The 15,526-nt window shown below is 37.9% G+C and overlaps 2 protein-coding genes across 4 annotated transcripts in view; one reads left to right on the top strand and one right to left on the bottom strand.

Annotated features, from left to right (window-relative positions):
• The window catches only part of cmss1 (cms1 ribosomal small subunit homolog), a 366,499-nt gene that overhangs the window by 74,070 nt on the left and 276,903 nt on the right, over nt 1-15,526 (top strand). The gene's annotated exons all lie outside the window — the stretch shown is intronic.
• Nucleotides 1-15,526, bottom strand: part of filip1l (filamin A interacting protein 1-like) — a 147,900-nt gene that overhangs the window by 15,087 nt on the left and 117,287 nt on the right. The window lies entirely within an intron of this gene.

The raw sequence follows: 15,526 nt of genomic DNA, 5'->3' as shown, positions 1-15,526 counted from the left end.
GTGTTTTGTGCAATAGAGAGAGAGTCCCAGCTGAGCATCCATTGACCCCTGACATTCATGCACCTTTTATACGTGTCACTACCATGGCTCAGGAATGTAAGTGCTGGCTGATCCCTACACAAATCTATCCCCATAATCCTTTAAGTTTACTTTTCTCAAATCTCGATTCAATTTTCTTCTGAAATAATTTGTTACCATTGCTTTCATTGGTGAGTTCTGGGTCATGACCATTTGTCATATAAAAATGTTCTTCTTTATAATCCTCATGCATTTCTTGGTCTAAACTTTAAATCTGTAGCTTGTCCTTATAGCAGTAGCTAATGGGAACAGTTGTTCCATGTCTGACTTTTTGAAAGATACCATAATCATGTACACCTCAGTCAAATTACCCATTAATTTCCTTTGCTCCTGGTAGAAAAACCTTTGCTTCTCCAGACTAACGTAGTACCTACTTCATCACAGGCATTTCTCTGGAATATCTCCTCTGCATCTTTTCAAGAACTTCCACATCCTACTGAAAGCAACATTGCCTGAACTGGATGAAACACTCGACTTGTGCCTTTTGTAACTGCTCTCCATAAAATCCCTGTTTTGGTACTTAAAATCTCCCATGCAAGATCACAAAAAGGTTTACTAAACACTCCCTTAAAATATATTGGTGGTTTCAAAAATCTATGCATGTGAACTTCCAGGTTTCTCCATTCCTACAAATGCCTTAGAACAGCACCATTTCGTCTATATTGCCTCTCCCTACCCCTTTTGCCAAATGCACTATATCACAACTGTCAGAAAATGCCAATCCATCAGTCTGCTCATTCTATTCCCCTATCTACATTCTGTTATAGTTATTAGGTATTGTCCTCACTGTTTATTGCACCTCCAAGTCTAAGTTCATCAGGAAATTTTGAAATTGTACTCTGTGTTCTGATATCCATATCATTTATACACTTTTTCTGATATAAATAGTGGAGTACTGCCTCTTGGGGAACATCAATGTGTACTATGATCCAATCTGAAAACAGCCATTTTCCACAAATTGCTGTTTTCAGTCTTAAAGTCAATCTTTTATCCAAGCTAATACTGGTCCTTCTGTTATGTGCATCTCAATTATGTTAAAAGGCCTTTTAAGTAGATTTTTTTCAGACACTTTAAAAATATATAGACAAATCTACTGTATTCCCTTTATCAACTTCCTCTGTTTCAGAATCACAAGAGTCAACTTATCGAACACGTTTACTCTGTTAATCTTCTTAGTTAACTCAAAACCTTTCCAAATGCACGTTAAGTTCCTTCCCAACTATTGTTTCTAAAATCCAATCTACCACTTGAGTAGTAAGCATCCAGAACCTCAACTTTAAGTCAGGTTCTGCTTGTTGACACATTGATATACAGTAACCATACAGGATTCCTAATAAGACCATAAGACATAGGAGTGGAAGTAAGGCCATTCGGCCCATCAAGTCCACTCCGCCATTCAATCATGGCTGATGGGCATTTCAACTCCACTTACCAGCATTCTCCCCGTAGCCCTTAATTCCTTGTGACATCAAGAATCTATCGATCTCTGCCTTGAAGACATTTAGCGTCCCGGCCTCCACTGCACTCTGCGACAATGAATTCCACAGGCCCACCACTCTCTGGCTGAAGAACTATCTCCATATTTCTGTTCTGAATTGACCCCCTCTAATTCTAAGGCTGTGTCCACGGGTCCTAGTCTCCTCACCTAACGGAAACAATTTCCTAGCATCCACCCTTTCCAAGCAATGTATTATCTTGTAAGTTTCTATTAAGTCTCCCCTCAATCTTCTAAACACCAATGAATACAATCCCAGGATCCTCAGCCATTCCTCGTATGTTAGACCAACCATTCCAGGGATCATCCGTGTGAATTTCCACTGGACACGTTCCAGTGCCAGTATGTTCTTCCTGAGGTGTGGGGACCAAAACTGGACACAGTACTCCAAATGGGGCCTAACCAGAGCTTTATAAAGTCTCAGTAGCACAACGTGCTTTATAATTCAACCCTCTTGAGATAAATGACAACATTGCATTCGCTTTCTTAATCACGGACTCAACCTGCATATTTACCTTCAGAGAATCCTCGACTAGCACTCCCAGAGCCCTTTGTACTTTGGCTTTACGAATTTTCTCACTGTTTAGAAAGTAGTCTATGCTTTTATTCTTTTTTCCAATGTGCAAGACCTCGCATTTGCTCACATTGAATTCCATCAGCCATTTCCTGGACCACTCTCCCAAACTGTCTAGATCCTTCTGCAGCTTCCCCACTTCCTCAGTACTACCTGCCTGTCCACCTAACTTCGTATCATCGGCAAACTTCGCTAGAATGCCCCCAGTCCCTTCATCCAGATCATTAATATATAATGTGAACAGCTGCGGCCCCAACACTGAACCCTGCGGGACACCGCTTGTCACCGGCTGCCATTCCGAAAAAGAACCTTTTATCCCAACTCTCTGCCTTCTGTCAGACAGCCAATCCTCAATCAATACCAGTAGCTCACCTTGAATACATTGGGCCCTCACCTTGCTCAGCAGCCTCCCGTGTGGCACCTTTTCAGAGGCCTTTTGGAAGTCTAGATAGACCACAACCACTGGGTTTCCCTGGTCTAACCTACTTGTCACCTCTTCAAAGAATTCCAACAGGTTTGTCAGACATGACCTCCTTACTAAATCCATGTTGACTTGTTCTAATCAGACTCTGCTCTTCCAAGAATTTAGAAACTTCATCCTTAATGATGGATTCTAGAATTTTACCAACAACCGAGGTTAGGCTAATTGGCCTATAATTTTCCATCTTTTGTCTTGATCCTTTCTTGAACAAGCGGGTTACAACAGCGATCTTCCAATCATCCGGGACTTTCCCTGACTCCAGTGACTTTTGAAAGATCTCAACCAATGCCTCCGCTATTTCCTCAGCCACCTCTCTCAGAACTCTAGGGTGTATCCCATCAGGGCCAGGAGATTTATCAATTTTCAGACCTTTTAGCTTTTCTAGCACTTTCTCTTTTGTAATGGCAACCATACTCAACTCAGCCCCCTGACTCCCTTTAATTGTTGGGATATTACTCATGTCTTCCACTGTGAAGACTGACGCAAAGTACTTGTTAAGTTCTCCTGCTATTTCCTTATCTCTCCCATCACTAGGCTTCCAGCATGAGTTTGAAGTGGCCCAATGTCTACTTTGCCTGTCGGTTGTTTCTTATGTATTGAAAGAAACTTTTACTATCATTTCTAATATTACTGGCTAGCCTACTTTCATATTTGACCCTCTTCTTCCTTATTTCTCTCTTTGTTATCCTCTGTTTGTTTTCGTAGCCTTCCCAACCTTCTGATTTCCCACTGTTCTTGGCCACTTTATAGGATCTCTCTTTTTCTTTAATACATTTCCTGACTTCCTTTGTCAGCATGGCTGTCTAATCCCTCCCCGGATAATCTTTCTTTTCTTGGGGATGAACCTCTGTACAGTGTCCTCAATTATACCCACAAACTCCTGCCATTTTTGCTCAACTGTCTTCCCCACTAGGCTCTGCTTCCAGTCTATTTTTGTCTGTTCCTCTCTCATGCTCTCATAATTACCTTTATTTAACTGTAACACCATTACATCCGATTTTGCCTTCTCTCTTTCAAACTGCAGACTGAACTCTACCATATTATGATCGCTGCTTCCTAAGGGTTCCTTTACTTTAAGATCTTTTAGGGCTTTTGATGAAGGGCTTTTTGCCTGAAACATCGATTTTCCTGCTCCTCGGAGGCTGCCTGACCTGCTGTGCTCTTTCAGCATCACTCTGACCTAAACTGTAACCAGACAGTGTTTGCGCTTCTGGTTTGCCAACCTTATTCATCAAACTTTAGGTGTTTACAATGAGGTATTATAAACCTATAATTCCTCATAGTCCTTCTTTGACCACTCCTACCTAATGTGTTACTGCTTCCTTCTCTAATACTATCCAACATTTTTGCTTTCGTTATGCATTTTTTTTTTACTTTTATATGCTGGCTCCATATGTCCCTGCCAATTGTACCCAACCACAGTGATGACCTTTCCCATGAGGACATTGATCTCATTTCTGTGGTGCAAACTGTTACTTTTGAATAGTAACTCCTACCTTCAAGCCAGTCCCCTTCTCCCCTGCTCCCCTGGGCTCCATCTGCTCATTGATCCTCTCTATTTCCCGCTTTAAACAGGGGCATGGCATATGGAGTAATCCACAGATTACTACCTTCTGAAGTCCTACTTTTTAACTTTTCACTATCTCCTAAAAGCATAACCTTAGTACCTCTCTGTTTTGTCAGTATCAATGTGTACCACAATACCTGGCTCTGTTTCTTCCTCCTGCAGAATAGCCTATACCCTTTTTATGATGTACTTTGTCTCAGCTCCAGGGAAGTAACTCCGCACACATGTTGGTGCAGGTGTACATGTGTACACAAACACACACCATGGAGCAGTACAGGTCCTTCGGCCCTCGATGTTGCGCTGACCTGTGAAACCAATCCGAAGCCCATCTAACACACACTATTCCATTTTCGTACATACATCTATCCAGTGACCATTTAGATGCCATTAAAGTTGGTGAGTCTACTACTGTTGCAGGCAGTGCGTTCCACACCCCTACTACTCTGAGTAAAGAAACTACCTCTGACATCTGTCCAATATCTATCACCCCTCAATTTAAAGCTATGTCCCCTCATGCTAGCCATTCGAGGATAAAGGCTGTCACTGTCCACCCTATCTAACCCTCTGATTATCTTATCTTACATGCTGCGATATATTGAATATGATATAAAGTCTGAAATGTTGGATTGTGTATAAAGAATAATGAATTGATGCGAATTCTGATTTTGCTAGAAATATATTTGAATGCACCAAAGTGTAATTCTCACTCAATTTCTATGTTTAAGTTTTGAAAATAGTGTTGTACTGATATAAAAGGTTTTCTGTAATTTATCTGCAATGCCACAGCTTCATTATATGTTTTGAAAACTTGAAAATGTGAACATGTGAATTCTGTAAATCCTTATTTTACTCATGAATTTTTCCTATTGTTTTATTCTCCATCCTTTTTATTTAACTTGTCAAAGAAAATTTGTTGCGCTATACATATCCAATTCATTCTTGATCTTCAAGCAAGTTGTCCATAATGCATAAGAGTGACAACAGTCACTAAAATATTTTAGGAGTTATTCCATTTCAGTTGAATGGTTGGAGAAAAATCCTAGAATATAATTAATATCATTACAGTTATATAATCCCTTCAAAGCAGGTGTTTATGTAAAACATTTTCTAGTTAAGTTTTCTTTAGGGTTTTGGATAGTGAAAATTTAATTTGTGTAAAGTGTGGAATTAAATGGTCAATATGTGTGTGAATGAAAATGAAGGATTTAAATGGTGTGTTGAATTCCACAGTGATGCTGAAATATTGTAGCTATCAAAGGGTTAATGGTTTCATTTTAGGATCTTATTAGAAACGTGACATGTTGAGGGTTATTTTCTTTGTCTGGACCCTAAGATTAAAAGCTGCCATTATCTTGCCGGTTTTCATCTTTAGTTTGCTGACTCTATTCACTTTTCCAGGATTGTCTGTTCCAAATATTCACCACCCTCCCATGTTTACCTCTTTTGTTCTGACATTCATTTCAGCTCTCCCCTTATGAAGTCTGTGGTTGCAGATAGCATTTATTAAAACTCAGTCTTTCAGAATTTTAAACACCACTGCAAGTATTGAATCTTCACTCTGAAATGTAAAGATTCCTAGATTCCATAGCATCTCTTTTTGGTACTGATGCTTGATTTAAATATCAATTTTAGTTATTTTTGATGTACTTTCATCAATTCTACGATTCCTGCGGTTTAGTACATCAGATGTTGCTTGATCTGTGTTTTTATCAACCTAATTGTCAATACGTGAGACATTTACTCTTGTCGTTGTACATCACAGAATTGTTATGGTACGAATGAGGCCATTCTGCTCATTAGAACTGCGCTTCCTTTGGTTTGCGTTATTTTTGTTGCAGTGCACTGTTTGAAAGTTTGTCAAAAATATCTCTAGATTCCACTCTTCTTTTTTGTTTCCTGCAGTTTAAAACATTTAACTGGATTTATTACTGCTTAGTGCTCTGTCCGGTCATGCCATTTTCCTACATCCATGCTGAACATAGAGTCATAGAGATGTATAGCATGGAAACAGATCCTTCGGTCCAACCCATCCATGCCGACCAGATATCCCAACCCAGTCTAGTCCCACCTGCCAGCGTCCGGCCCATATCCCTCTAAACCCTTCCTATTCATGTACCCATCCAAATGCCCCTTAAATGTTGCAATTGTACCAGCCTCCACCACATCCTCTGGCAGCTCATTCCGTACACATACCACCCTCTGCATGAAAAAGTTGTCCCTTAGGTCTCTTTTATATCTTTCTCCTCTCATTCTAAACCTATGCCCTCTAGTTCTGGACTCCCTGACCCCAGGGAAAAGACTTTGTCTGTTTATCCTATCCATGCCCCTTATAATTTTGTAAACCTCTATAAGGTCACCCCTCAGCCTCCGATGCTCCAGGGAAAACAGCCTCAGCCTGTTCGGCCTCTCCCTGTAGCTCAGATCCTCCAACCCTGGCAACATCCTTGTAAATCTTTTCTGAACCCTTTCAAGTTTCTCAACATCTTTCTGATAGGAAGGAGACCAGAATTGCATGCAATATTTCAACAGTGGCCTAACCAATGTTCTGTACAGTCGCAACATGACCTCCCAACTCCTGTACTCAATCCTCTGACCAATAAAGGAAAGCATACCAAACGCCTTCTTCACTATCCTATCTACCTGCGACTCCACTTTCAAGGAGCTATGAACCTTCACTCCAAGGTCTCTTTGTTCAGCAACACTCCTAGGACCTTACCATTAAGTGTATAAGTCCTGCTAAGATTTGCTTTCCCAAAATGCAGCACCTCGCATTTATCTGAATTGAACTCCATCTGCCATCTTTCAGCCCATTGGCCCATCTGGTCCAGATCCTGTTGTAATCTGAGGTAACCCTCTTCGCTGTCCACTACACCTCAAATTTTGGTGTCATCTGCAAACTTACTAACTGTCCCTCTTATGCTCGCATCCAAATCATTTATGTAAATGACAAAAAGTAGAGGGCCCAGCACGGATCCTCATGGCACTCCACTGGTCACAGGCCTCCAGTCTGAAAAATAACCCTCCACCACCACCCTCTGTCTTCTACCTTTGAGCCAGTTCTGTATCCAAATGGCTAGTTTTCCCTGTATTCCGTGAGATCTAACCTTGCTAATCAGTGTCTCATGGGGAACCTTGTCGAACGCCTTACTGAAGTCCATATAGATCACATCTACTGCTTTGCCCTCATCAATCTTCTTTGTTACTTCTTCAAAAAAACTCAATCAAGTTTGTGAGACATGATTTCCCACGCCCAAAGCCATGTTGACTATCCCGAATCAGTCCTTGCCTTTTCAGATACATGTACATCCTGTCCCTCAGGATCCCCTCCAACAACTTGCCCACCACCGAGGTCAGGCTCACTGGTCTATAGTTTCTTGGCTTGTCTTTATCGCCCTTCTTAAACAGTGGCACCACGTTAGCCAACCTCCAGTCTTCTGGCACCTCACCTGTGACTATCGATGATACAAATATCTCAGCAAGAGGCCCAGCAATCACTTCTCTAGCTTCCCACAGAGTTCTCGGGTACACCTGATCAGGTCCTGGGGATTTATCCACCTTTAACTGTTTCAAGACATTCAGCCAAACAGAAATTGTGGAAAAACTCAGCAGGTCTGGTAGCATCTGTGGAATGAAAGCAGAGCTCATGTTTCGTGACCAGTCATCCTTCTTCAGAACTGAAGACTCTTCTGAAGAAGAGTCACTGGACTCAAAACGTTGACTCTGCTTTCTCTCCACAGATTCTGAGTTGATAAAGTATGGAGCTGGAACAAGCACAAGCATCAGAGGAACAAGGGAGTTGACATTTCAAGTCGGAATCTTCCACAGATGCTGCCAGGCTTGCTGAGTTTCTCCAGCAATTTGTTACTTTTTTTCTCATTTCCAGCAGTTCTTCCACATTTGGTTAACATGTTGTTTCTAACTGATTTTAATCAAACTCCTCTGTATTTGGAGCACATGCTATGTTGTTTGCAATTCCCAGTTTCATCAGCAAAATTAGATAACCTTATTTGTCCTGCCACTTAAAAAAATTCAACAACCATCGTATGCACTTATGAAGAACCTTCCATCAACTTACAGTACTAATACAACTCCCCTGATATTCTCTCATCATCCCAAATATTCCTAATTTCCTGTCAATTGATGTTCACTTAGGAATCCTTTTCTGATTTCAGTATATTTTTTGAAAATAAGTGCACATGAAATACACTTTATCCAAGAATTCTTGTTTGTAAAATGACTTGCAATGGTGGACATGTTTCAAATGTATCAGGTCTTCAAAATTACAAACAGAAATTGATAGTAATTGTTTATAAGCCTATCATAGAATCACACAACATTGAGGCAGAGGAGGTTTTTTGGCCGGTCATGCCTGTGTCGGCTGTGCAACAGCACATTCCTCCCTACTCTTTCCTTGAGAGTTTTCAATCCTTTTAAATAGATAGTAACATTCAAAAGGAACTATCAAATCTGCTTTCCCCAAACTTTCAAAGCAATGTATTCCAGATGATGATTCCCCACATTAAACATATACTCAATTCTGTCTCTTTCACTCGTTAACTCAAAACCTAGTCCTCTGGTTACTGACCCTCTTTCCAGTTCTCTATCAAAATTCTCTTTTTTAATACCGCTTTTAATCTCCCCTTAATCTTCACTGTTCTATGAAGAAAAAATTGTGACGCATTAGTATGTCCAGGTGGATGAGGTCCCTCATCTGTGGGCGGCACGGTGGCACAGTGGTTAGCACTGCTGCCTCACAGCGCCTGTAGACCCGGGTTCAATTCCCGACTCAGGCGACTGACTGTGTGGAGTTTGCACGTTCTCCCCGTGTCTGCGTGGGTTTCCTCCGGGTGCTCCGGTTTCCTCCCACAGTCACAAAGATGTGCGGGTCAGGTGAATTGGCCAAGCTAAAATTGCCCGTAGTGTTAGGTAAGGGGTAAACGTATGGGTGGGTTGCGCTTCGGCGGGTCGGTGTGGACTTGTTGGGCCGAAGGGCCTGTTTCCACACTGTAAGTCTAATCTAATCTAATCTAATCTCTGGTTCTAGTAAATCTCAATCCCATCCTCTCTGAGCCTTGACATTCTTCTTGATGGTGAGATGGCTAGAATTAGGCATTATGCTCAGCTAAGGCCATAGTTTTCTTGTTTTTAGTAATTTGTGCCTCTAAAGAACAAAAAAGAATAAAGTTTTTGAAATTTTAAAATTGGGAAACAAACTCTCATCTTGACAGTCACTGCTGAATCATGGTCACTTGCTAGTTTTCATATTTCAAGTGAGAGGTTGTGTCCTTTCCATATTTTGTGGTAGTTATTGTTTTAAAAAATACACAGAAGGTTACAATTTACTTCAGACATTCTTTTTATTAAAATGTGACTGGAACTTTCAGCCAAAATCATCCAGATGAGCTTGCTACAAGAGACACTTAGACTGAATTGTAAGGATTGAAATTGAAATCTTTTAAAGTTATTTTCTTGTTTTAATAAACAATTGTAAACTTTATATTCAAATTCCAAAATAAATTATCTGAATTTAAGAGCAGCCATTAGAGAGACCTGGCTACAAAAGCTAGGTGGTCATTAGATATATTTTAGAATCCATTGCCTAAGTGACAATATTATTTCATTGAATAGCTGGAAAAGCGCTCTGTTTGTCCCTTGGGAACGTTTAACATTACAACTTTGTACATTTGCATGCATCAGTTACTCAAAGAGTTGCTCAGTTTTAACTTGGTGCAGGAATCAAATGCACAGGGACCAAAGTTGATTGCAAACTGTTCCAACATTGAAAAATAATACTCAGGTTAGCAATGGAATGGTGAGCAGCAGGAGGCCATTGCTGCTATTTAAGGAATTGTGTTTGGCACTCAATTGGGAGGGCTTCATAGTTGAAGGAGGGATGCTGAATCTGTGTCCAAAAGAGGCCTAAACATTCCTGGTGAGACCTGCTCCAGGCTCCACAAGGAAAGTTTTTCTGAAAGAAGGGAAACCACTTCGCTTCTTGCTTGTTTTTCAGGTAGGCAATTTACAATGGCTTCCATCGTTAAAGTTGCAGTTAGGCCATGGTGATATTATTGGAGGAATCTGCATATTTATAGACTGTTGTCTTTTGAGGTTGGTGAATGGCATAAGGTTTGATCCCTCTTGCCTATTCATGAACATGTGAAAAGGTAGTGTGATGTTGGTAGGTCTGTACAATGAATGGTTTAACTGTCTACCCATTTTATCTATGCTGGGCAAGCAAAGTTAAAATTATCAGCAGCAAGATGTAGACAGTGAATATTTCGAAAGACAGCTATTTTTTGGATTCCTAAATTTATACTCAGTATGGACCATATTTGTTCTAAGAACTTGAATTAAAAATAAATGCAGTCTTTGCAGAGTTTGCAAATTTGTGCAAATTTTTAGTGCTTTTAATTTGTAGTTCATAAACTAGTCTAGTCAATGAAAAAGTCTAAATCGAGCCTCAGCGCAGTATACTTGATATAAGTAACTGCATCTATTTCTGCAAGTTTGTATTGATAACTTCAATGGTAGATGGAGAAATGCTATATTAAACCATCAAGCATTTCCTTGATGAATGCTCTGAAACATCAAATAGATTAAAACTAGAGGATTTATCTGTACTGTTCTTCAGCAAGAACTGATATTAGCAAAAAGACGATGTCGAAGAAGTAGCACTTATTGTAACAGCTACTAAGAATGATGAGCAGTGCTGGATATATTTTTAGTGCTCTTGTTCAAAACTAGAAGAGAGAAAAACATTGTCAGAAGAATGTTCCCAGTCAATGGAGTATTTGCAGCTGATTGGCTGTAAGTGATGTCATGCTTTCAGTCGATGGTTGTAGCCTGGTTCACATTACAGTTACTTTACAAACGTTCTGGGGTCAATTAGCAATTTAACCTCAGAACATTGGGGAAGAAATTTCCAAAGTGTAACAGGGCTTTTACAGAGAATGATAGGAGAGGAAAGTAAATATAATGCAATTGAGAGATGGGTGGGAAAACACAAATTTGGTTCCTATTATAATTGAACATGTTAAAAGCTGGGAATCATCACCTCAAAAAAAAAATCCTAGGTGATTTTGCCTGAAATTGTAATTTGCAAGATTGAATGTCGTAATAGTTGGCAGAATGAGTTTTTGATTACTGATTTTCGTGACTTTGTGCAGGGATTAAATTGTAATGTAAATGAAGCAAATGTGCTATTTGCCTCTTGTTGAATTACTGGTATTTGATGTATCCCAAATCTAATGGTGCTGTGATTTTGTAATGAATTTGCTTCCCAGCCAGATGACTGTATTTTAAATCCCCACACTGCTTATGTGTTTTGATTTTGACAGTTATATCTTCCTGGTAAGACTGCTAACGGTGTTGATTGTGATACCTACAGCTTAAAGGATGGAAAATCATGCTCCTGATTTGTCATGTTTCATTTAAAGGTATCAACACTAAGACTGTCAATGAGAATTTTCTGAAAACAACTATCTTGCCTTCCCATTCAGTAGGTTTGTTTGCAGATCAGTTTTCATGACTTTAAGAGATTTTATCTTAAATATTTGAATATGTAAATCATTGCTGAAACAATTTTCTTTGATTTGGCTTGATGTTCATGTGAGCAGTCTTATTTGAGGAAAAATGTATCATGTAACTTTGAAATAAGTAAAAAAAGACAAAAAAGAATCATCAACTAGACAAATCTTTTAGTTGCCAACTAACTTTTCTATACAGCTATGTGTGTTTCCCGTATGTTCCTCCTTTGTCTCATGCTATCTTCCCAGACTTTTAAGTGTGATAATAGTATTAATAATATAATGTCTAGCACTTATTGTCATGAAATTATAAGACCTGTTATTTCAATAATACCAGGCTGCTATGACAATATCAGAATTTAAATAGCACATGAGGCAACACAAAGCTTTAGGAATCCAGTCAACTGGGAATTTAGCAAGTTTTTTTTGGTGAAAATCCCTGGACATTGATAAATACATTATGAAGAACTGCGCAATCTGGGCCAAATACCATTAAATAACACTACAGTTTATAAAGTATTTATTGAATAAATTATTAAAAAACTTAGAAAGTTGTGTTTTAAATATTGCTTGTTACTTAAGTCACTGGTTGCCTATTGAAGTTCACACCAGACACCTTTCAGCAAATAAAACCTGTTTAACAAAATTGACAACAATTGGCCATTTAGTATATACTATTTAATTTTTAAAAAATAACAGTTTTTAAGAAAACAATGGAGCATGATATGTATTTTTGATGAAGTTATTACTTCCCTGGTGACTAAAACTTTTAACGTCATTTGTTTACATTACATGCTTTATTGTGTGAATGTGAAGGTAGTGCCACCAAGTTTCAATGGATTGATACCCATATTGAGATTATTATATCCTTAAACCATTATGACTTGCCTGTAAATTGAATCTTTTAGAAGTTAAGATGCTGAGTTGAAGATTATGAAATGTTGATTATGTAATAATCCTTTTGACCGTAAGCTGATATTTGTGCATTTACAATATAGATGAATATGTTTTAGTTTAGTATTTCGCTGAATTTTCTTTGTAGGTTTTGTCTTCTTTCTTAGCATAAATGATTGTTTTTATATTGCTGAACCAGATGTTTATAATTAGAGGAATACATAGAATTACAAAAGATTGCTTGTTTATCATCTTACTTTGAATTATGTGAAGCTTTTAGCCGTTCATTAAAATTTTAGTATCAAGCAACCATTATAATTAATGTATATTAAGATTGAAGTTAGCGTATTTGAGTAACCTTTGACTTCTTACATTGAAAATGTGACTTTTAATTGTTTAGGACATTTAGTTCAACATTTTAGAATGGCTGAATTTAGTTATTTAAAGTTACCTTCACCAGGATGTGTAATTTTTAGTTTATGTGAATTATTCCTTGTGCCAATAACAGAAATACTTTATGTGTGCAAATTCTCTGTTCGACATCACACTTGGAGAATGGCTGCCCAGGTGAGACCTGGGTAGAAGTATGCAAAAGTGCATTTTTTAACAAATAAAACTTTAAACTTAGCAGAGCAACCCATGTTACCGATCTCTGCATACTCTTCTAGGTTTCATTAAACCTATAAGGATGTACTCATACAAAAATATGACCTGATACAACATGCGCATTCATTGATGCATGTATGTAGCCCAAATGGCAAAAGAAATCAAAACCTAGTCTACTATTTATTATTAGTAATTTATAATCCACAAATAATGTATTTACTTAGAGCATGAAGAGAATGATACTAGCTTGTAACATAACCACATGGTAAATAACTTTTATTTACTTTCAGTACTAAAATAAATGTATCCCATGTTTCTTAGCTAACCTTTTCCAATTGGTCTTTACTGTAGTTTTGTAAATTCAAATGTTTTTATTGTTGGAGCTGTGTACACAAGATATTTTGGTTTCCCTTGGCTGAACCCTTATTAAATATGCATTAAAATTATGTGGCAAGAAAATTGCAAAAATCAAAGCGAAAGTATACTCAGGATAAAAGAATAAAGTCAGCGTCTGAAAATGATTCTGCTAACATCCCAGAACAGCAGATAGTAAAGCTACCATGTTCAATCCTTTTCAACTGCGTATCAGATCATAAGCGTATCATAAATATGTTTTTAAAAAGCCTTAATTGTATCCACCCCATTCTGCTTGAAAAAGTTTTTGAACATTTTTGCCAAGATTTCCAAAACCACACTTGACTTGAGGCAATCTGCAATATTCCTTATCACTACGATTAGGGGAAAACAATATCGCTTTAAAAATATTGTAGAAGGGCTTCCATTCTAAAAGAATTATAGTCTGTAAACTTGTTCAGTATTATTTCTACATAGAATGGGGTCAATGGTAGAGACTACTTTAAGTTTTGGCTTGAGGCTTTAATGTCCTTTGCATTTTATAATATCTTTGCAATATGTATCTTTAATAAAGTATAAAGTCAAACCATGCAACTATATTTTGTTGTTGACTTTTGCGTATTAATTAATTTATAGTGCGCATTGATATGTAGTTGCTCAAGGATTGAACATAGCAGCTTTATTATCTACTGTTCTGTGGTGATATCAGAATCACTTTCAGATGCTGACTTTATTGTTTTATCCTGAGCATACTTTCGCTTTGACTTTGGCATTTTCTTGCATAATTTTTTCCATTTTTGTGCAAAGTATAGATCAACACCAGAGGATGGAAAATTGTTAACTTGATCACTAGAATTAAACCCTGCGCTAAGCATATGCTTATTCAATGAACAGTTGAAATGTATAATTTTACGACTGTACACTGAAATGTTTTGGAAACCACGTTGCCTTCACAAGAAGTGACTCCTATTTCTGATTTATTGTTAATCCGACTTTCTTGCGCACAGTGATACTTTTAAAACCAGTTGACATTGTGTAAACTATAGTCTTGTTAGTGTAGCCTTTGCAAGTACTGTATCTAATTGGCTGTTAAAGTACTTTTTACTCTGAAGAAATTATGTGGCACAAACTGTCCATTGTACATGCAATACTTTCTTTCCAAAATTATGAGCAATCTGAGGAATATTTTCAAATTTGTGCCACAATGACCCTATATAAATGAAAAGTTTAAACACTTCAATACAAGACACATGAAAAGGCAGAGTTCCTGGCACTTTGTCTGTGTTTATGACCGTGTATTTTAAAATATATATTTTTGATACACATGTATACTTATTGCAAGAAAGAAATTGGTTTTAATTCTTAGGGATAGGCTCTTTGTTGAACAAAACTATATGAAATAAATTGCTGTTTTCTTGGAAGAGGATGATGGAACACATCTGTGTTACAAAAAGTGTTGTGGAACATATCTAACTGTTTAATTAAGAACATGCCTAAGAGTCATGACAAAAAATATTCATAGGGGAATATCAGCCTTAAGACTGAAGATATAGTTCTTGGCTAATTAGACCGTACAACATTGACAATGATAGTAATGTACAAGTGATTACTTGTTTTCTGAAATGAATTAACATTAGACTACAAGTTATGACGCTTCACAACTCAGCATAATTTTCGCAAGTGTTTAATGCAGTGTACTGAGAATTGTGCGAAACTGTTAGTGCTCACAGCGTACAATACTTTACTACTTATTGATACAAGCGAATAAAAATGCAAGGAGTCCTGTGTATTCACAGGTGAAAACTGGACTAATACATTACTCATTAAAACACAACGAAGGACTTCGAACTAATGTTTACAACTTTCTGTAGTGAATACGATCAATTTAATTACTTTTGAAAAGCAGTCAAATGAAGAACTTTATCATACAATGATCTATAAGTGAAGTAAT

The sequence above is a fragment of the Hemiscyllium ocellatum genome, chromosome 12 (assembly GCF_020745735.1).
Source record: "Hemiscyllium ocellatum isolate sHemOce1 chromosome 12, sHemOce1.pat.X.cur, whole genome shotgun sequence".
NCBI lineage: Eukaryota > Metazoa > Chordata > Chondrichthyes > Orectolobiformes > Hemiscylliidae > Hemiscyllium > Hemiscyllium ocellatum.
The sequence above is the reverse complement of the archived record's forward strand: the minus strand, read 5'-3'. Positions and strand labels throughout refer to the sequence as shown.